Below are 21,540 nucleotides of genomic sequence, written 5' to 3'. Positions count from 1 at the left end.
TACAACAAAAAGAATAAAATACCTAGGAATAAACCTACCTAGGGAGACAGAAGACTTGTATGCAGAAAACTATAAGACACTGATGAAAGAAATTAAAGATGATACAAACAGATGGAGAGATATACCATGTTCTTGGATTGAAAGAATCAGTATTGTGAAAATGACTATACTACCCAAAGCAATCTACAGATTCAATGCAATCCCTATCGAATTACCAGTGGCATTTTTTACAGAACTAGAACAAAAAATCTTAAAATTTGTATGGAGACACAAAAGACCCCAAATAGCCAACACAGTCTTGAGGGAAAAAAATGGAGCTGGAGAAATCAGACTCCCTGACTTCAGACAATATTACAAAGCTACAGTAATCAAGACAATATGGTACTGGCACAAAACCAGAAATATAGATCAATGGAACAGGATAGAAAGCCCAGAGATAAACCCACACACCTACGGTCAACTAATCTATGACAAAGGAGGCAAGAATATACAATGGAGAAAAGACAGTCTCTTCAATAAGTGGTGCTGGGAAAACTGGACAGCTACACGTAAAAGAATGAAATTAGAACACTCCCTAACACCATACACAAAAATAAACTCAAAATGGATTAGAGACCTAAATGTAAGACCAGACACTATAAAACTTAGAGGAAAACATAGGCAGAATACTCTATGACATAAATCACAGCAAGATCTTTTTTGATCCACCTCCTAGAGTAATGGAAATAAAAACAAAAATAAACAAATGGGACCTAATGAAACTTAAAAGCTTCTGCACAGTAAAGGAAACCATAAACAAGATGAAAAGACAACCCTCAGAATGGGAGAAAATATTTGCAAACGAATCAACGGACAAAGGATTAATCTCCAAAATATATAAACAGCGCATGCAGTTCAATATTAAAAAAACAAACAACCCAATTCAAAAATGGGCAGAAGACCTAAATAGACATTTCTCCAAAGAAGACATACACATGGCCAGGAAGCACATGAAAAGCTGCTCAACATCACTAATTATTAGAGAAATGCAAATCAAAACTACAATGAGGTATCACCTCACACCAGTTAGAATGGGCATCATCAGAAAATTTACAAACAACAAATGCTGGAGAGGGTGTGGAGAAAAGGGAACCCTCTTGCACTGTTGGTGGGAATGTAAATTGATACAGCCACTATGGAGAACAGTATGGAGGTTCCTTAAAAAACTAAAAATAAAATTACCATATGATTCAGCAATCCCACTATTGGGCATATACCCAGAGAAAACCATAATTCAAAAAGACACTGCACCCCAATGTTCATTGCAGCACTATTTACAATAGCCAGGTCATGGAAGCAACCTAAATGCCCATCGACAGACGAATGGATAAAGAAGATGTGGTACATATATACAATGGAATATTACTCAGCCATAAAAAGGAACAAAATTGGGTCAGTCGGAAGCACAAGTGAGAACCTGGGCTTGTGACTGGTGTCTGAAGTGGGGATGGAGAGGCACTCCCGTAGGACTGAGCACTTAACCTGTGAGATCTGACGCTATCTCTGGGCATGTCAGACTTGAGCTATAGGACACCCAGCTGAGGCTGTGGGGAATTGCTTGCTGTGGGGAAAAAAATCCTACACATTTGCTGACCAAAAGTGAAGGGTTCTGTGTGAGAAGCAAAGGGAACACACAGGTGGAAAACTGTGTTTTTCTAAAATACTAATTCACAAATTTAGAAGAAATAAAAATTTAGGAAATAATAAACAGCTAATGGTAACTATACGTAACATTTATTCAGCGCTAAGTGCCACGTATTATGACAAGCACTTTTCACGTGTTAAGTAATCACCATGAACTTGGGTGTAGATAGAACTATTATTTCCTTTATTGTAAATGCAAAATCTCATCTATCTGTTTCTTACCTAGACATACCAAAATTCAGGCCTGCTTATCAGCACACTCCACTCTCTCGCAAGTTTCCCACTGAAAGAGGAAGACTGTACAAGCTTTCTTATATTGACAAACATACTTTTTTTTTAATTTTTTAATTTTATTTTTTTATACAGCAGGTTCTTATTAGTTATCCGTTTTATACATAAAATGGATATAAAACAACGGATAGACTGGAGGTTCCAAGGACTCCCTTGTTGAGTTCACTTAATTTGTTAAAGTGGCTCACAGAACTCAGAGAAATATCTTACTTTCTATTGGCCCCACTGGTTACCAGCCCCCACCCTCAGGGGTTTCCCAAAAGCCACTCATTAACATAACAAAAGACACCTTAACCACTCTCATCAAGAAAGTCTAAGGGTTTTAGGAGCTCTGTGCCAGATATAAGGGACCAAGACCAAACATATATTTCTTATTGTAAATCACAATATCATACTTAGGAAACTGTATTAGGATACTTTATTAGAATAACTTATATGGTTAAACAGATTTAGTTGTGGTTCCTTTGTCTATACCCCTTGTACTTCATTTGATTACTAGATTTTTTTTCTTATGGGGGGTAGTTGTAAAAATGGGAATTTTTTCCACTTAAGTTTTACTTGGTTGATTTTTGCTACATATGAAGAAATAAAAAAGATGATCTTTGTAAAGCAATGGTTGCTTGTGAGGTAGAACAAATCTCCCTGTTTGGGGAGGAAAATGTGTAAATTTTCCAGAACCTTTAGCTTGGACCATGAGAAAAAAAAAAAAAATTGGCTTGGCCTTTTTGAAAGACTCTAGTTAAAGGCACACTCAATTTTGTGAATTACCATTTCATGTGAACAAATCAAAGTCTGTATACTATTCTTAATTTGGTTTCTGAAAGGGATTTAGATAATTGGGGCAATTTACAAGAGTATGTTCTCTCTGGGGCCAAGCCTGCTTTTTCTTTGCGCTGCAGGTTCTCTGCCCCCTTGTGGCCTTTCGCAGGGCATTTTTTTCTACTGTGTTTCACATTTCCAGGCTGGTTTGAGAATAGCAAGACCGCCTGGTTCCCTGAACACCAGATGCGATTGCTAATCACATTTGCCCAAACGGGGGATGAGGCCCCTCAGCCTACAAGACTTAATTTCCGAAATTTACTTTCATAGTGAAGCAAGAGAGAGGATTGCTTTCCAAATTGAAGGGAATTATGTTACAGGCATTTGATTGTGTGAGGAGGCTGAATCCTAGAACAGGAAGGAAATCTTCAGAAGTTTTTTAATTCGATTTGGACTCCAGAAGACATTCAGGACAGATGGGCAGGAGCTTAAACTCCGTGTTATATCTTCCTGTCTTTCTTGTCACGGTCAGTGAAATTATTGTTTTAAAAACATCATTTACCAGAAATATATACTTATTGTAAAAATTTGGAAGATGCTAAGAATAAAATAAAGAAAATAAAAATCACCTATAAGTCTATCACCCAAACATAGTCACTATTCACATTTTGGTTTAACCCCGCTTAGCATTTTTTGAAAAGTTATGTATACACTTTTGCATTGTATATATAATAAGGTAAGGGTTTTCAGACAGTATAGAGCTGGGTTTGGCAAAATATGGCCTGGCGGCCAAATCTAGCCCATAGCTTGTTTTTGTTTGGCCTACAGGTTAAGAATGGTTTTACACTTTTTAATTGTTGAAAAAAATCAAAAGAATAACATTCTGTGATGTGAAAATTATATGCAATTCAAATTCAGTGTCCATAATAAAGTCTGATTGGAACACAGCTGCATGTATTGTCTATGGCTGTTTTTACAGCACAATAGTAGAACTGAGTAGTTAAAGCAGAGACTATAACCCTGTAAAGTCTAAAATATTTACTATCCAGCCCTTTATAGAAAACATTTTCCAGTCCCTGACCCAAGGTAAGCATTTTCCAATACCCTTAAATATTTTTCAAAATGAAGACAAAGTTAATTTTCATATAGTTTAGTGGGATGGGTGCTACTTTCTTCTTCTTCCTCATTCTCCTGCTCTTAAAAAAATATTATTTTTTCACAGTGGTCTTTTAAAAAATATTTATTATAAAAAATTTAAATATATACAGAAGTAGAGAGTACAATATGGTCATATGCCCACACCCCAGATTCAACAATTATCAAGATTTTGCCACATTTACTTTTCTTTTTCCTTTTATTCTTTGCTGAAATATTTTAAAGCAAATTATTGAGATCATGTAATTTCATCCCAGAAACTTGAGCAGTGGTTTTTAATTATAAAAGTAGTACCTGCTCATGATGAACACTAAAGCAAATTAAAACAATACAGATACATGTAAATATATGAAATAAAAAGTGGAAATCCCTTCTTACCTCTCTCCACTCCCTCCCTTGCCACTTTAGTGGGCATCCTTTTCTTATGTGTATAGAAATACATTTTTTATAACACAGATTAACCACTTAAAAATAATTCTGGAATAAAGGAGCAGAAGAAGAAACCCAGATGAAAGCACATATGACAGTACTCCAAACTGGTACCTGGACCAGCTAAGAGTGAGGACTGGGATGCTCTTAAGTTACTGGTTGGGGTAGGATATGTTTTCTTCCTCAAATGCCACATATCACCAAGAAACCAACATCATAAACCACGACTGGGAAGGTGGGGGGCGGATGGGGACATTATTTTTACTGCCCTTTGCCACCACCCCATCTAATTTTTCAAGTAACAGGTGAATGCACATAGTAAATTTTAGAGACCTTGTGTTAGGCCCCCAAAATGAGAGTTGCTGTATTTAATCCACCTTATTATTTTCTAATATTTTATTCTGAAAACAAAACTCAAATTTAGAGGAAACTTGCATGAATTGTATAACGAACTACTATATACCCTCAACTTAGATTCATCAATTATTATTACCATGTTTTATCTGTCTCTATATGTTTACACTTATTGTTGTCATTATTATTGCTGAACAGTTTGAGAGTAGGTTGTAGATATCATGATTCTGTATTCCTACATTTTTCAGTGGGTAAGCACACCTTTTATAGAAGCCTCATTTTAGAGGGTGTACTGAAGCTTCATGCAAGAGCCCTCAGGGTCTTTTCCACATAGAATTCACTGGCGTCACTTGTCTGTGGCGTATCTAGTCATTTTTGAGCTATAAATTGACAAATTATGCATTCTTTTTAGTTTTTTCATCTTTCTGAAAAAAAATATTTGCAGGAGAATTTTTGTATGTTAGGGTTTGAGGTGAATTCTTCCCATTCTGTTCTTTCCCTTTCTCAAATGGACATACATTTTTCAAAATAATAGCTTTACTGAGATATTATTCACACAACATAAAATCCATCCCTTTAAAGTATACAATTATAATATGATAAATATAATTAACACTTTTTGTTATATATGAAACTTGTTAAGAGTGTGGATTCTGAAATTTCTCATCACAAGGAAAAAACTTGTTTCTTTTATTTTGTATCGCTATGAGATGATGAATGTTCACTAGACGTATTGTAGTCATCATTTCATGACATATTAAGTCATGTCAGTATACTGGATACCTTAAGAGTGTTATATGTCAACTATATCTCAATAAAACTGGAAGAAAAATAAAAAGATAAAGTGTACAATTCAATGTTTTTCAGTCTATTCACATGGTTGTGCAATTATCACCACTACCTGATTATAGAACATTTTCATCACCCCAAAAGACCTAGTACCCATTAGCAATTTCCCCTTCACCTCTCTCTCTAGTCTCTGGCAATCACTAAATCTACTTTCTGTCTCTACAGATTTGCCACTTCTGGACATTTCATAGAAATGGAATCATACAATATGTGGCTTTTTATGTCTAGCTTCTTGCACTGAACATGTTTACAAGGTTCATCTATGTTGTAGCATGTATCAATTCTTCATTCATTTTTATGGCCAAATAGTATTTCATCATATGGATATAGTACATTTTGTTTATCAATTTATCAGTTGATGGATGTGTAGCTTGTTTCCGTTTCTTGGATATTATGAATAATGCTCCTACAAACATTTGTGTACAAGTTTTTGTGTGAAAGTATACTTTAGTTCTCAAGTATATACCTAGGAGTGGAATGGCTCAAATGGTAACTCTAAGTTTAATCTTTTGAGGGACTTTTTTGAGGAACTACCAGACTGATTTTTCAAATGGCTGCACCATCTTACAATCCCACTAGTACTATATGAGGGTTCCAACTTTTCCACATACTTACAAACAACACTTGTTATTATACACTTTTTTTTTTTTTAAATTTATTTTTGGCTGTGTTGGGTCTTCGTCTCTATGCGAGGGCTTTCTCTAGTTGCGGCAAGCGGGGGCCACTCTTCATCGCGGTGCGCGGGCCTCTCACTATCGTGGCCTCTCTTGTTGCGGAGCACAGGCTCCAGACGCGCAGGCTCAGTAGTTGTGGCTCACGGGCCTAGTTGCTCCGCGGCATGTGGGATCTTCCGAGACCAGGGCTCGAACCCGTGTCCCCTGCACTGGCAGGCAGACTCTCAACCACTGCGCCATCAGGGAAGCCCCCTATACACCTTTTTGATTATAGCCATCCTAGTGCATGTGAAGTGGTATCTCACTGAAGTTTTGACTTGCATTTCTCTAATGGCTAATGATATTGAGCATCTTTTCATGTACTTATTGGTCACTTGTTTACTTCTTTAAAGAACAGTCTATTCAAATCCTTTGCCCATTTTTTAGCTGGGTTATTTGTCTTCTCATTGTTGAGTTGTAAGAGTTCTTTATATATTCTGAATATAAGTCCCTTATCAGGTATATGATTTGAAGTATCTTCTCCCCTTCTGCAGGTTTTCTCTTCAGTTTCTTAATGGTGTCCTTTGAAGCACAAAACATTTTTAATTTTAATGAAGTCCAATTAATTTATTTTTCTTTTGTCACTTCCGCATTAGGGATCATCTCTAAGAAACCATTGCCCAATCTAAGGTCACTAAGATTTATGCCTATGTTTTCTTCTCGAAAAGTTTTATAGTTTTAACTCATATTTAGGTCTATGATCCACATTTAGTTAATTTTTGTACATGGTGTACAACAGGGGCATATGATATTTTTAAGAATAAAAATTTAAAATATTTTAGAAATAAGTTTATACTCACAACTATCTAACACCTTTCAAACTCCTAAAATGTGTTGCTTCAAGATCTGTATGCCCATAGACTAGACATTTAAATTGATCATTATTGGACGGAATTAGAAAAACAAATATGAAAACAAAGTGAGCTTTTCCCTTCAGGTGGCTGCTGTCTGTGACGCTCTGCATGGCAAAGCATTCCATATTCCCATTGTCCTAGCATTGCCTTAAAAAAATCTCACTTATTCACAAGAAAGCTAAAAACAGTCATAAAAGTCTAGATTATACATTTTAAACAGGCAATTCAAAAATAACAGAAGCTTTAAATGTCCAACTAAAACATATTCAATAAATAGTCCATGAAACTCAAAATAACTTTTATGCACATTTTATGAAGATGAATGGATTTTAAAGTTTCTAGCTCCCATTTTCATAGGTCATAAGAAATTTGAGGCTTTCTCCTAGATGTATTTTCCTAGCTCTTTAATTTTATATCAAATCACAAGTCCTTAAATATAGGCCCCTTGTCTTAATCACCTTTGTTTTTCCCCAGGTCCCAGCGGTGTGTGCTGGTCTGGATTGTGTGGTGCACAACTCTAAAGGTGCCTGGAGTGAAGCAGTGTCTATCTGTCCAACTGCACATGGTGATCCTAACCTGTACAGTAAATTGCAGGCAGCAAGTCTCGATATTTATTTGTTGAGTGGAAATGAATTCCCCTAAGTTTCCTCTAAAATCAGTGGCAAGTTCTTGGTGGACAGAACGCATATCAGGCAGGCAGTAAAAAGTGGCCTGGTGACTGTGTGCGTTGAATGCTTCCGTTACATCTTTCAGCATATTTTAAGACGGACTCTAGTCTTTGTTCTACTGAAAACCGTAACTGAGTTAAGCGAGGGAGAGGTTGTGTGGGCAGGTCGCATGCACCCTGCAGAGTGCCAGGAGGCTGGCTTCAGACATGTTGCATGTTTCCTAAGGAATATTTTCTATCTGGAGACTGTGGTATCTGATACCTGCAACCTAGTCATCTAACCTTGTGTCCCTTCTTTTTCACTACAGAATTGAACTTGGCTTTTGAGTGACCCAGCAGCTGTTACACTTTAGTGAGAGAGTTCTCCTCTCCCCATCACTTGCTCCTCCACCTCCTCCGGCTTACTCTACCCAATTACCACACCAGAAACCACTCCTGTCTCTCTCTTTTCCCGAAGAAACATTTCCTTTATTTGACTGCTTAAACAAATAAAACGAAGTTTCCCTGTTCCCTGAACCACCTGCTCAAAATACAAGCGGGAGACCAATTATAACCAAGGAGACAAATCCCCTTTGAACAGCTGATCCAGGGCATGGATTTGGAAGCTTATCTTCAGTCTGAATCACAGGGTCATGCCAGGGTCATCCCTAGAGCAAATCGTCCCCTTGGCTTCCACTGTGCTTACCCTGAAATGTGCAAACTGGGTCTCGTTTCCCATGGATTATGAAGCTATTTGGTGAAGGCTGCTCATTTGATGTACTAATCAGCATCTTGACATACACATGGGAAGAGTTTAAAAGTTTGCCTTTGTATTACAAGGCTTCTAGGGTAGTTTCTAATTATGTCCTTACAACTGCAGACAGAGGCCTGTGACTGAACCTGAAAAAAATAACTTCCAAAGAATAGGGCAGTGCTTCTCAAACTTTCATGTTTCATGCTTTTTGTATACAAAGCATGCAGGGATGTTTAAATGCAGATTTTGATTCAGTAGGGCTGGGGTGGGGCCTGAGATTCTGCATTTCTAACATGCTCCCAGGTAACGCTGCTGCTGTGGTCCATGGGGCACACTTTGAATAGGCTACTCTATACACAGCTGGCCAGAAACCTTACTGGTTGAGGCATAATTAGTGAAATTTGGTATTCCTTAACTGCTACCCAATGACCTCCTCCGTGCAGGTTCCCCAGCTACCCAAACTCAGCTGGATATTTCCTCATTTTTGCCACTCTCTACTTAGTTCAAATCTCTATCATTGCAGTGGTCATACTGAACTATATTCGTTTGCATGTCTGCCTCCTAGACTGTGAGCACACAGGGGTAAGGAACCCACTCTCATTCATCTTTGGATGGAGGGCATTTAGAATAGCATCAGGTAAACAGTAGGCACTCAACAGGTATTTACTGAATAAAAGAAAAATTGATAGACTAAATCATAAAATAAAATTTAAACCACCTATATATCCCAAATATCACGAAATAGATAAAAAGGCAAATGACAAACTGAGAAAAATATTTGCAGCCTGTGAAGATCTCCTACGAGTTGTTACAGGTTGAATTGTGTCCCCCAGAAAGATATGTTGAAGTCCTAACCTCCAGTATCTTAGAGTGTGGCCTTATTTGGAAACAGGGTCACTACTGATGTAATTAGTTAAGATGAGGTCCTATTAGGATAGGGTAGTCTGTAAATCCAATATGACCGGTGTCCTTATGGGTGAGGAGATACAGACAGACATACAGGGAGAAACTCCTGTGGAGATGAAGAAGAGATTGAAGTGATACACCTACAAGCTGACGAACGCCTGGGCTGCCAGAAGCTGGAAGAGGCAAGAGGGATCTTCTCCTGGAGGCTTTGGAAGGAGTATAGTCCTGCCAACACCTTGACTTTAGTCTCCAGACTGTGAGAGAATAAATTGCTGTTGTTTAAGACACCTAGTTTGTAGTATTTTGTTATGACAGCCCTAGGAAACAAATACATAAGCAACAAGAAAAAGAACAAGTTAGTAGCAAAGGGGACAAAAAACCCTTTAGGCAGGGCACAAAAGAATAAATGCAAATTGCCATAAACAGGTAAAAGATGTTCAAGGGTTAATAGTCAACACAATACAAATGGAAGCAACATTGAAATTCTATTCAAATTATTTTATCACTATTATTGTACTTATTTATTTTACTAATTTATTTTTTTAATAAAAAACCGTATAGTATTATGAGGGTCCAGGAAAATGGTCCCTCTTGTGTGCTTGAGTCCCCATTGCCTATGGATATGCCTCCAAATATATCCTAAGTCCTTCCATGTCTTCTGCCACTGCCTCTTTCCAAGACACCATCACTGATCTTCTGGGCAACTGAATTAATCTCCTAAGTGGTCTTGTGACTTATGTTGCTTATAGAAGCCAGAGGGAATCTTTTATAAAACATAAATCAGGCCATGTGAGTCTTCTGCTGAAAACCCTTCAACGATAGCTTTCTTGGCAATTAGGATGGCCCCTGCCACGGCTCCGTCCCTCCCAGTCACTGCGCTCCAACCACGGCTCCTTCCAGCTCCTTCGTGGAGCTCTTCTCTCTGGGCCTGACACCTGGCTGGTCCCTCTCTCAGAATGTTTGTCCCTCCACTCCCGCCTTCAGGTCTCAGCAGCAGCGTCAACAGTGTTACTTCCTTGGCATGCATCCTCCAGCCCTGCCTAGGGTAGGTTTTCTCGTGGTGTTCTCTTCTTTTCCCTCAAGATTTATTATAGGTGGGTGTTTGCTTAATTCTGCTCTCTGTCTAGATTGTAAATTCTGTAAAGGCGAGTACTATTCCTATTTTACTCCCTGCTGTAACCCAGACTCTGGTATGGAACTGAACACACAGCAAGCACTCAGTGTATACTTACTGACTGCATAAATGGAGATAAATTTGGCAAAATAGGCCAAAGGTCTTAGAAATGAGTATATCCTTTTAATTAGCAATCCCACTGACAGGAATATATTTCAAGAAAATAATTAGGAATATCTGTTAAGACCAGTTACATTGCAACTTAAATATTAGCAAAATAAATAATAGTGATAAAGTGGGAAAAATGTCTAAACATGGCCAGTTTAACAAATTATGGTTTGTACATTATAATAATATTATGCAGATACTCAAACTGATATTGCAGAGATATGAGTTGACATAATTTCTGTGGTCATCTATTTTTGTAAAAATAAAATGTATGATATACACACACACACACACATATATGTTGTTTTGTTCTCTAATGAGGAGAAGAACATTTGGAAAGATACATACCAAAATGTTAATCGTGGTTCCCTTTTCAATTTGTTTTGACTTATTTTTTCAAATTCTTATATTTATATTTAAAACACTGTATAATAATATTTCTTACACAATTAAAATAATTAAAATTTTTTATTGAATGAGTAAGAATTACCTGGTTTGAATTTCAAACTTTTGTTTCTACAAAAAATAATTTGTATAAGCAGAAACAGTATTCTAAGATACCATTTAGATACCGTTGGTTACTTCCACATGAGCTTGTGCTATGAAGGGAAAATGTCCTAACTGTCCTTAAGTCCCAGACTACCCACCATTTTTCATGGTTGAAAGGTTATTCTGTATCTTTTGTTGGCTGAACTCTTTTATATTTAGGAGGTTTTTTCCCCTTTGATTTTGAGTAAGAACTGAATGCAGAAATCTGCCATATCTCCCATCAAAGGAATTCTAATGCTTTGGTAGGGATCCAACAACAAATTCTACTGTGTAGACCAAATATCATGTAGAAAAAAATGGACTCTGGATCAAATTTATGAAAACACATGAATGAGTTTTAATATGAAAAATTTCAGAGAGAAAATTATATGGACTCTTAGAACTTTATTTCCCAAACTATCTTTCCATCAGAAACTCAATGATCTCCTTAGCCTCCCTGGAGACTCTTGTTCTAAGTCGTCAGAGGTGAGCTATGTTACTATTCTATCTTCCCCTCTGGCATGGTCCTAGGTTAGGTGCAGATGAAGCCTCTTTCATATTCATGTAAAAGCACAATATTGGTTTGTTTCCAGTTTTATGTCACTCAAAATCTCCAAATTTGACTGTTTAACACTGTTTTTCACCAAAAACAAGTTAAAGGAACACATTGCTTTGGGTGTTTACACGTGTGTGTATAAATATATAAAACATACACAATTTTACATATTAATAATGAATTAATAACAATGTAAAATTGGGACAATTTTTAATCCATGTTCTGAAGATAATGAAGCCGTAAAAGAGTAACAACAAATAAAAGGTGTTTAGAAACCAAACCTAGACCTGTTTTGTTCTAGGGTACACAAATCTCTTCCTCCTTTCTCTGAGTCTAGAAAGTTATTATTTTGGAGGGTGGAGGAAGGAAGTGGCAGGGCTGTAATTTAAAAGAAATAAGGCGGGGTATGGGAGTGAGTGCATAAGGAGAAAATTCTTATATATACTCCCAAGTTCAAACTAACCAACCAAATTAGTAAAATAATTACCCCTCCCCACTTTGGAATGGCCCCTCCTCTGTATCTTCAGATCACTTACTTCTATGGGTAGTTATACCCTGTTGCTGTAAAAAAAATCCATCTCCAGTATTTACTACCTATGTGGCTTCTAAGCCTCAATGGCCTCACTGAAGTTTTGGTGAGAGTTAAATGAGATAAGGCATAACTTGGTATGGTGGCTACTAGATGTTAATAACTGTTACTGTTCTGTGTTTCCATGTCTGTCTCCATCAGGGGTTGTGTCTATTCCTCTGCATCCTCCTGGGTACCTCAGAAAAGTGCTCAGAACACTGCAGATGCTCAATGAGTATTTGTACAACTGAAAAAGAAATGCATCAAGCTTTCTTTTCACTAACGTGTTCAAATTCAGGTTAACTTGATAGAAGTTCAGCCACTTCTTAATTCTCACTCAACATATATATATATATATTTTGGCTGCGTGGTATGTGGGATCTTAGTTCCCCAACCAGGGATCCAACCCACAACCCCTGCATTGGAAGCACGGAGTCTTAACCACTGGACTGCCAGGTAAGTCCTCACTCAACGTATTTTGGGATTTGGGTGAATGTAAAAAAACCTTAACACTCCCTATCTTTTTTGACGTGATTCCTTTCATCATTTTCTTTCCGTTTTAAAAAAGGAAAACATTTAAATTCTTGTGCATTTTGACTTCAACTCTTCACTATTTATACATCTCCTTAGCTATAAGCCCTAGATTCCACTTATTTTGATAATACCAATTATGTCTCAGATTTTCCAGTTTAAGTACATAGTTTCTTTCTACTTTATTTTGATCTTCTTTCCTTTTTTTTTAACAAAGACCCAGCTGACCCTAATATGCCTGGACAGATTCACAAGAGACAGGTAACCGGGATTACCATCAGGGAAGGGATCGGATTGGGGGTAAGGAACAGGGAGGGAAGGAGACGTAATTTTCTCTGTATCTCACTTTAGGTCTGTTGAAGTTTGTATGTATTACGGTTCAAAAATAACAATAAAGAGACAGCTAGTTCATTTGGACTTCTTATCACCTACCTACTCATTTTTTCACAAGGAGTCTTCGTATCTAAATTCTTAAGTCAGTCAACAAATACATTCTATAAATTTCTTTAAAAGAATTTTCTTTAAAAAATTACTGGCTTCCTCTGACCTTTTTCTTGAAATACTAGTCTCTGTTAGTCCATGATCGCTTTCTTTGAGGCTGTCTTTCACCTTTAGTCAAACATATAACTTCTTCAAGTCCATACACAACAGAGCACCACCTCAGTCCTTCAAACACATACACACAACATACCCAGTGACTCTGGAGAAGAAAACATTGCGTACAGCATTGGCCTCCTAGGGAACGGCCAGTTTTTAAAAAGCCCTCCCCACTGCTAAATTGTTCCTGCATTTTGTCCATCTGGATAAAATGTTCTTTGAAGACACTTCTATTCCTTCCTCAACAGTCCTTAACCAAGACTCTAATTTTAACCTAGAGAGATGGTCTGTGTCCTGTCTATGATGTGCCCTTGCCCATGGCTGAATACAAACTAGTGTCTGGGAGGCGGAAGCCGTTACCAAATTAGTGAATTAGAATTCAGATTTTGGGGGAAAGACAAATCTTTCTAAACTTAAATTTTTCTAAGATACTTGTGCAAATTCAAGCACATCCAAAGGGTACCAAAGACAGATACAAAGGCATTCAGTTTTTTTAAACCCAAATAATCAAAGAGGATAATATAAACTGAAGTAATGTTCTTAAAAAATAATTCTGTTAATAAGTATTCCCTATCCAAAATCAACTACATAAGTTCTGGGTCTAGTGCAAAATGGAAATGTAGGGTCCCTTGCTCAAAATTGTTAAGAATTTGAAGACAGTGACAGCAGGACACTAAACCAAGTGTGGGCCCTTCTGAGCCCAGGGCCCTTTGCCTTGCACAGGTTATGTACCTATGAGGCAGGTCCATGAAGCAAGTCCTCTCCCTAGCAAAGAATTGTCTCTGTCTAGCGTGGAGGTTAAGAGTGTTGATTTTAGAGCCAGGAGATCTGGATTTAAATCCCTGCTTTGCAACTTACTAGCTGAGAGACTGTGGGCAAGTTATTTATTTCCTCTGGATTTTAATTTCTTCACCTGTGTAATGGGGAAAATAATATCACCAAACTCATTGGATACTGTGAGCATTAAAGCAGTGAATACATTTAAAGTGCTCGTTTGAGCAACACCTGGTATAGTACGTGCTCAATAAATGTTAGCTCTGATCACATACACACACACTCACATAAAATATGTGGGTAGCATTCACATCTTTGAGTTTCAAGGCCACACCATTTTCCCTCTTCCTCTTTTATTTATTGAGACAATTTCTGTGTGCGATCACAGTTCTGTTAAAAGTTTTTCGGCTCCTTTTCAATTCCAAGAATTCAAAACACTGAGAAAAATCTTCATCATTTGCAATCTCAAAGAAAAGTCAAATGCGTTACTTTGCCTGCATTTTGCAGTTAGAACACAGCATGTGGGAAAGGGCACAGAACCCAGATAGGCCTGTTTGCTTTCTTGCTCCATTACCTGGTCTGTGTGGCTTCAGATAAAATCCTTCTCTAGGCTTTCTTCCCACTGCACAATTTATGCTATTAGTGCCGAGTAAAGCCAAAAGTAAACATTTTACACCCTGTTCTAGTTTGATATATTTATTTAGCTATAGGTGCCACAGAAACAACAGCCAGATCAAAGCAGTCACCACATCTCCAAACATGGGACCAGTGGTACAAGAGAAGGTCTGGCCAACCTCCAAATAGAACTCAAGTTGGGAAGGGTTCTACTGAAGGGAGAGTCCAGAAACTACTGCCGGGGGTGCTGAGAGAACAGAGCTTGGAAACAAGCCTCAGCACCACTTAGCAGCTGACTGACCAAGTCCCTTCTCTGGGCCTTTTCTCATCACCTAAGATGTCAGAACACTATTCCCTACCCCCGAGGGTTGTTCTAAGGACTGAGAAAACATATGGGGAAGTGTTCTGTGAGCATATTCATAGCTCCTTCTCTCGTGAAATTTCAAGAGAGCAGCTGAGGAATATGCATGTGTTTGGCTGGTGAACAAAAGTCAGTGCTTGTTATGGTACTTCTTCCTTCAATAGTTGCAGGGTCTAGAGATTTGCATACAAAGAAAACCAGCTATTCCATGATGCAGGATATTTACATAAAGAAACAAAAGGTGGTACTCTGCCCTTACACTTAGGTCTTTAATCCATTTTGAGTTTATTTTTGTGCATGGTGTCAGGGAGTGTTCTAATTTCATACTTTTACATGTTCCTGTCCAATTTTCCCAGCACCACTTATTGAAGAGGCTGTCTTTTCTCCACTGTATATGCTTGCCTCCTTTATCAAAGATAAGTTGACCATATGTGTGTGGGTTTATCTCTGGGCTTTCTATCCTGTTCCATTGATCTATATTTCTGTTTTTGTGCCAATACCAAACTGTCTTGATTACTGAAGCTTTGTAATATAGTCTGAAGTCAGGGAGCCTGATTCCCCCAGCTCCATTTTTTGTTCTCAAGATTGCTTTGGCTATTCGGGGTCTTTTGTGTTTCCATACAAATTGTGAAATTTTTTGTTCTAGTTCTGTGAAAAATGCCAGTGGTAGTTTGATAGGGATTGCATTGAATCTGTAGATTGCTTTGGGTAGTAGAGACATTTTCACAATGTTGATTCTTCCAATCCAGGAACATGGTATATCTCTCCATCTATTTGTATCATCTTTAATTTCTTTCATCAGTGTCTTATAATTTTCTGCATACAGGTCTTTTGTCTCCTTAGGTAGGTTTATTCCTAGATATTTTATTCTTTTTGTTGCAATGGTAAATGGGAGTGTTTTCTTAATTTCACTTTCAGATTTTTCGTCATTAGTGTATAGAAATGCAAGAGATTTCTGTGCATTAATTTTGTATCCTGCTACTTTACCAAATTCATTGATTAGCTCTAGGAGTTTTCTGGTAGCATCTTTAGGATTCTCTATGTATAGTATCATGTCATCTGCAAATAGTGACAGCTTTACTTCTTCTTTTCCGATTTGGATTCCTTTTATTTCTTTGTCTTCTCTGATTGCTGTGGCTAGGACTTCCAGAACTATGTTGAATAAAAGTGGTGAGAGTGGGCAACCTTGTCTTGTTCCTGATCTTAGTGGAAATGGTTTCAGTTTTTCACCATTGAGGACAATGTTGGCTGTGGGTTTGTCATATATGGCCTTTATTATGTTGAGGAAAGTTCCCTCTATGCCTACTTTCTGCAGGGCTTTTATCATAAATGGGTGTTGAATCCCTAAGTGTAAGGGCAGACACTATCAAACTCTTAGAGGAAAACATAGGCAGAACACTCTATGACATACATCACAGCAAGATTCTTTTTGACCCAGCTCCCAGAGAAATGGAAATAAGAATACAAATAAACAAATGGGACCTAATGAAACTGAAAAGCTTTTGCACAGCAAAGGAAACCATAAACAAGACCAAAAGACAACCCTCAGAATGGGAGAAAATATTTGCAAATGAAGCAACTGACAAAGGATTAATCTCCAAGATTTACAAGCAGCTCATGCAGCTCAATAACAAAAAAACAAACAACCCAATCCAAAAATGGGCAGAAGATCTAAATAGACATTTCTCCAAAGAAGATATACAGATGGCCTACAGACACATGAAAGAATGCTCAACATCATTAATCATTAGAGAAATGCAAATCAAAACTACAATGAGATATCATCTCACACCAGTCAGAATGGCCATCATCAAAAAATCTAGAAACAATAAATGCTGGAGAGGGTGTGGAGGAAAGGGAACACTCTTGCACTGTTGGTGGGAATGTAAATTGATACAGCCACTATGGAGAACAGTATGGAGGTTCCTTAAAAAACTACAAATAGAACTACCATACGACCCAGCAATCCCACTACTGGGCATATACCCTGAGAAAACCATAGGTCAAAAAGAGTCATGTACCAAAATGTTCATTGCAGCTCTATTTACAATAGCCAGGACATGGAAGCAACCTAAATGTCCATCGACAGATGAATGGATAAAGAAGATGTGGCACATATATACAATGGAATATTACTCAGCCATAAAAAGAAATGAAATGGAGGTATTTGTAATGAGGTGGATGGAGTTAGAGTCTGTCATACAGAGTGAAGTAAGTCAGAAAGAGAAAAACAAATACAGTATGCTAACACATATATATGGAATCTAAGGGAAAAAAAAAAAAAAAAAAAAAAAAGGCCATGAAGAACCTAGTGGCAAGACGGGAATAAAGACACAGACCTACTAGAGAATGGACTTGAGGTTATGGGGAGGGGGTGGGGTGAGATGTGACAGGGTAAGAGAGTGTCATGGACATATATACACTACCAAATGTAAAATAGATAGCTAGTGGGAAGCAGCCGCATAGCACAGGGAGATCAGCTCGGTGCTTTGTGACCACCTAGAGGGGTGGGATGGGGAGGGTGGGAGGGAGGGAGATGCAAGAGGGAAGAGAAATGGGAACATATTGTATATGTATAACAGATTCACTTTGTTATAAAGCAGATGCTAACACACTATTGTAAGGCAATTATACTTCAATAAAGATGTTTGAAAAATAAATAAATAAAAAAAAAAAAAAAAAAAAAAAAAGACACAGACCTACTAGAGAATGGACTTGAGGATATGGGGAGGGGGTGGGGTGAGATGTGACAGGGTAAGAGAGTGTCATGGACATATATACACTACCAAATGTAAAATAGATAGCTAGTGGGAAGCAGCCGCATAGCACAGGGAGATCAGCTCGGTGCTTTGTGACCACCTAGAGGGGTGGGATGGGGAGGGTGGGAGGGAGGGAGATGCAAGAGGGAAGAGAAATGGGAACATATTGTATATGTATAACAGATTCACTTTGTTATAAAGCAGATGCTAACACACTATTGTAAGGCAATTATACTTCAATAAAGATGTTTGAAAAAAAAAAAAAAAAAAAAAAGGTGGTACTCTGCAGTCAGACAGACCAGGATCTGGGTCCCAGCATGCCACTTACCAGGATAACTGGGTGACTTAGTGTAAATAAACCCTCTCAGCCTCAGCTTTCCCCTGTAAAATGGGACTAAGAACAGTGCCTCAGATGGTCTCAGGGTTGCTATTTTACAATTAAGCGAGATCATGCAAGGCAGAGCACTTGGTGCTGTGCCGTTGCTGTTTAAAGATTACATTTTGAGTAGAAGAGACTAAATTATAGTAACAGGGGCAAGTTCCAGTCTGTCACAACCAACCCAGCAAGCATTTTGCCAGGAGTGATTTGGAACAGTCCCGTCACCTTGTGGAACACTCACTTTGGCTCAGAGAGTCAGAGGAAATTTTCCAACTTATTTCCTTCACAAAACAAATCAGTACCCACTGACCATTTCCAAGGGGGCTTCAAACACTTTCTTGAAAAAGAGCTTTAGGTAGCATGGTTTAAGGCAGCTTTATGCGAGTTTTATCTGTACGCTAACCTATAAAAACCAACTTATGAATCTATGAAAACTGCATTCAAATTAGATCCATTTAAAAAATGATTGGGGTCAGAAGTAGCTCTTAATTTTCTCGGACCGTTACAGCACTGGATTATGAAAGAACATTGTGATCGTCAAATTGAGGCCTTCTAGCGGTTAATTCTAAAGGCAGCCAAGCTCAGTCTTTATGACCATGGTTTTGAGATATCTGAAGCTCCTCTCTTCTGTTAGTGGGCACTGTGGTGCTGTGCTTAGAGCCCCTTTCAGGACTGGGGAGCTCATTCTCCTGATGCCAGGAGCACAGCTCATAGCTGAGTTCTCCTGGGGCACTGCCCTCTGTGGAAGGGAGCCTTGACAAGATTGTGCCCTATTCAATGAGTAGGAAAAGGAGGACTCAGCATCTTGCCTGGATCTGGGACAACCACAAAGGGCTCCAGAGCTCCCCAAGGGATCAATTGACATCTTCATTGAAACTGCAACTATGTTCAATGTTTCTTTCTTGCTTCCTTCACTCCCTTCAGGTGCTGTTTCCAGGAGTACTCCCAGTAAACTTCCTGTATAGGAAACAGGACCCAAGACATTTCTCTAGGACTATCTTTTGAGAGCTTCAGTAAACTTACAGCAGTGGTCTTAGCTGGGGGGGATTTTGCCCCCAGGGGACATTTGGCAAGGTCTGGAGACATTTTTGGTTATCTCTACAGAGCAGGGCTGCAGACATCTAGTGGGAAGAGGTCAGGGATGCTGCTAAACATCCTACAGTGCACAAGACAGTCCTCCACAACAAAGAATTATCTGGCCCAAAATGTCAATGGTGTCGAGACTGAGAAACCCTGGATGAGAGGTATTTGGGGCATGCTTATTTCCAGGTATGTGAATGATGATGGAGAATAAGTTTTGTAATTCAGACCATCAAATAGTGCTTCAGGTGAGAAGAATATCCATTACCATGAGCCCTAGCTTCCCTTCTGCAACCCCAATTCTTCTTCCTCGGTGCCTACTGAATCTTGATACTGATTTGCTCTGAAAATACCCCCTGTGGTAGAGTCTTAGCATTGCTCCTATTGTCAATTATATGTAGCAGATGACACTAGAAAACATGAAGCAGCACGGCTCACTGATAGTGTTCTTAAATGAGGCTTCTTCCTCTGATAGCTTTCTTCTGCTTTTCCCCTCCCGCTTTCAACATCAACAGTAACCTTACTGACCTATTGTTTTTCTTGAAGGAATCTTTCATTAACTAAGAAATAGCTTATTTGCTACTTTACTTAGTAGTGGGAGGTCTCACGCTCTCATGAGCTAGAGCTATTTCTTCATCCACATAAGGCTAGGCTGAGTTCGTGTTACAAATGTGCCACATTCATCAAATAGTTGACTTCGTAGACTGTGCCTTTAAAAGCCAATTCCACTCCCGGAGGAATCAAAACCTTCGCCCAACTAGAGGCCCGGCAGCTGGTGATTTCTGCAAGCTTCTCCTCCCCTCTGGTAGGAATAAGGCACTTTGGGGGCTTAGTACATGGCTCCCTGAGGTGTCCTCATTCCTGAAGTTGTGCTCACTATGAGGGCTTGCCCAAGTTAAAGATGTGAGAGTGCCCTCACTTTCATGTGTTATTATTGGAAAATAACTGGAATCCAAGCCAAATTCCAACAGACATAGTCCATGGAGATGTTGGAGAAAAACCCAAAATAGGCCAAGTGTGTTACTAGAAATTTGTTCTATAATCCTAACGGGACACAGTTATTGTTAAATGGATATATTCTCTACCACTCCTATACCTGTTCTGGAAGAACCTTTGATGATAACCAGGAAACACCAAGTGAAAATAATTCTAATTTTTTATGAATTGATCACCAGCTGAGACTTTGCCTACTCTAGAATCTCCTTCAGACTTTGGAGGGAATTAGTATCAGCCAGTATTTGTAATTGGAAAATAAGAAAGAGACATTACCTCCAGCTTTCTTGTCTTTTTTAAAATGTTTTTTAAAATTAATTTTTATTGGGCTTCCCTGGTGGCGCAGTGGTTGAGAGTCTGCCTGCCAATGCAGGGGACACGGGTTCGAGCCCTGGTCTGGGAAGATCCCACATGCCGCGGAGCAACTAAGCCCGTGAGCCACAATTACTGAGCCTGCGCGTCTGGAGCCTGTGCTCCGCAACAAGAGAGGCCGCGACAGTGAGAGGCCCGCGCACCGCGATGAAGAGTGGCCCCCGCTTGCCGCAACTGGAGAAAGCCCTCGCACAGAAACGAAGACCCAACACAGCCATAAATAAATAAATAAATAAATAAATAAAATTTAAAAAAAAAATTAATTTTTATTAAAAATATGGAACATTTCATGAATTTGTGTGTCATCCTTGCGCAGGGGCCATGCTAATCTTCTCTGTATCATTCCAGTTTTATATAGTATATGTACTGCTGAAGTGAGCACACTTCCAGTTTTCTTGATAAGGAAATTGATTCTCAGGGAGATACGTGATTTGTTTACATTGCCATAGCAACTAAGTGGCAGAGTCAGGACTCAAACCAGGACTTCTGACACCAAGTCCAGTGCTCTTTGCTCTACCATAATTGATCCTCCAGGAATTAATATTTCAGCTACTATATTCCCCATCACTGTAAATTCTCAAATATTGCTCAACTCTCCCTCTCCGACATATAAAATGCCCCAATCTAATCTTTACTTCAAATGTGGCACCTTCTCTTTTTGGCCTTTATGCATACTGTATAGAATCAGTGATGACTTATCTTTAACCTCAATTAAAAGATAAAAAGTATTCATTGTGAGGTGTCCCCCACTA

The 21,540-nt window shown here is 38.6% G+C and overlaps 1 non-coding gene across 1 annotated transcript; it reads right to left on the bottom strand.

Moving 5' to 3' along the window:
- Window positions 1-21,059: 21,059 nt before the first annotated feature.
- Window positions 21,060-21,170, bottom strand: LOC114235465 (U6 spliceosomal RNA). Its single transcript, XR_003621631.1, has one exon. It is a non-coding gene; the product is annotated as a U6 spliceosomal RNA (small nuclear RNA).
- Window positions 21,171-21,540: the final 370 nt, after the last annotated feature.

This window comes from Balaenoptera acutorostrata, chromosome 7 (assembly GCF_949987535.1).
Source record: "Balaenoptera acutorostrata chromosome 7, mBalAcu1.1, whole genome shotgun sequence".
Lineage (NCBI taxonomy): Eukaryota > Metazoa > Chordata > Mammalia > Artiodactyla > Balaenopteridae > Balaenoptera > Balaenoptera acutorostrata.
This window is presented reverse-complemented; position numbering and strand designations above follow the sequence as displayed.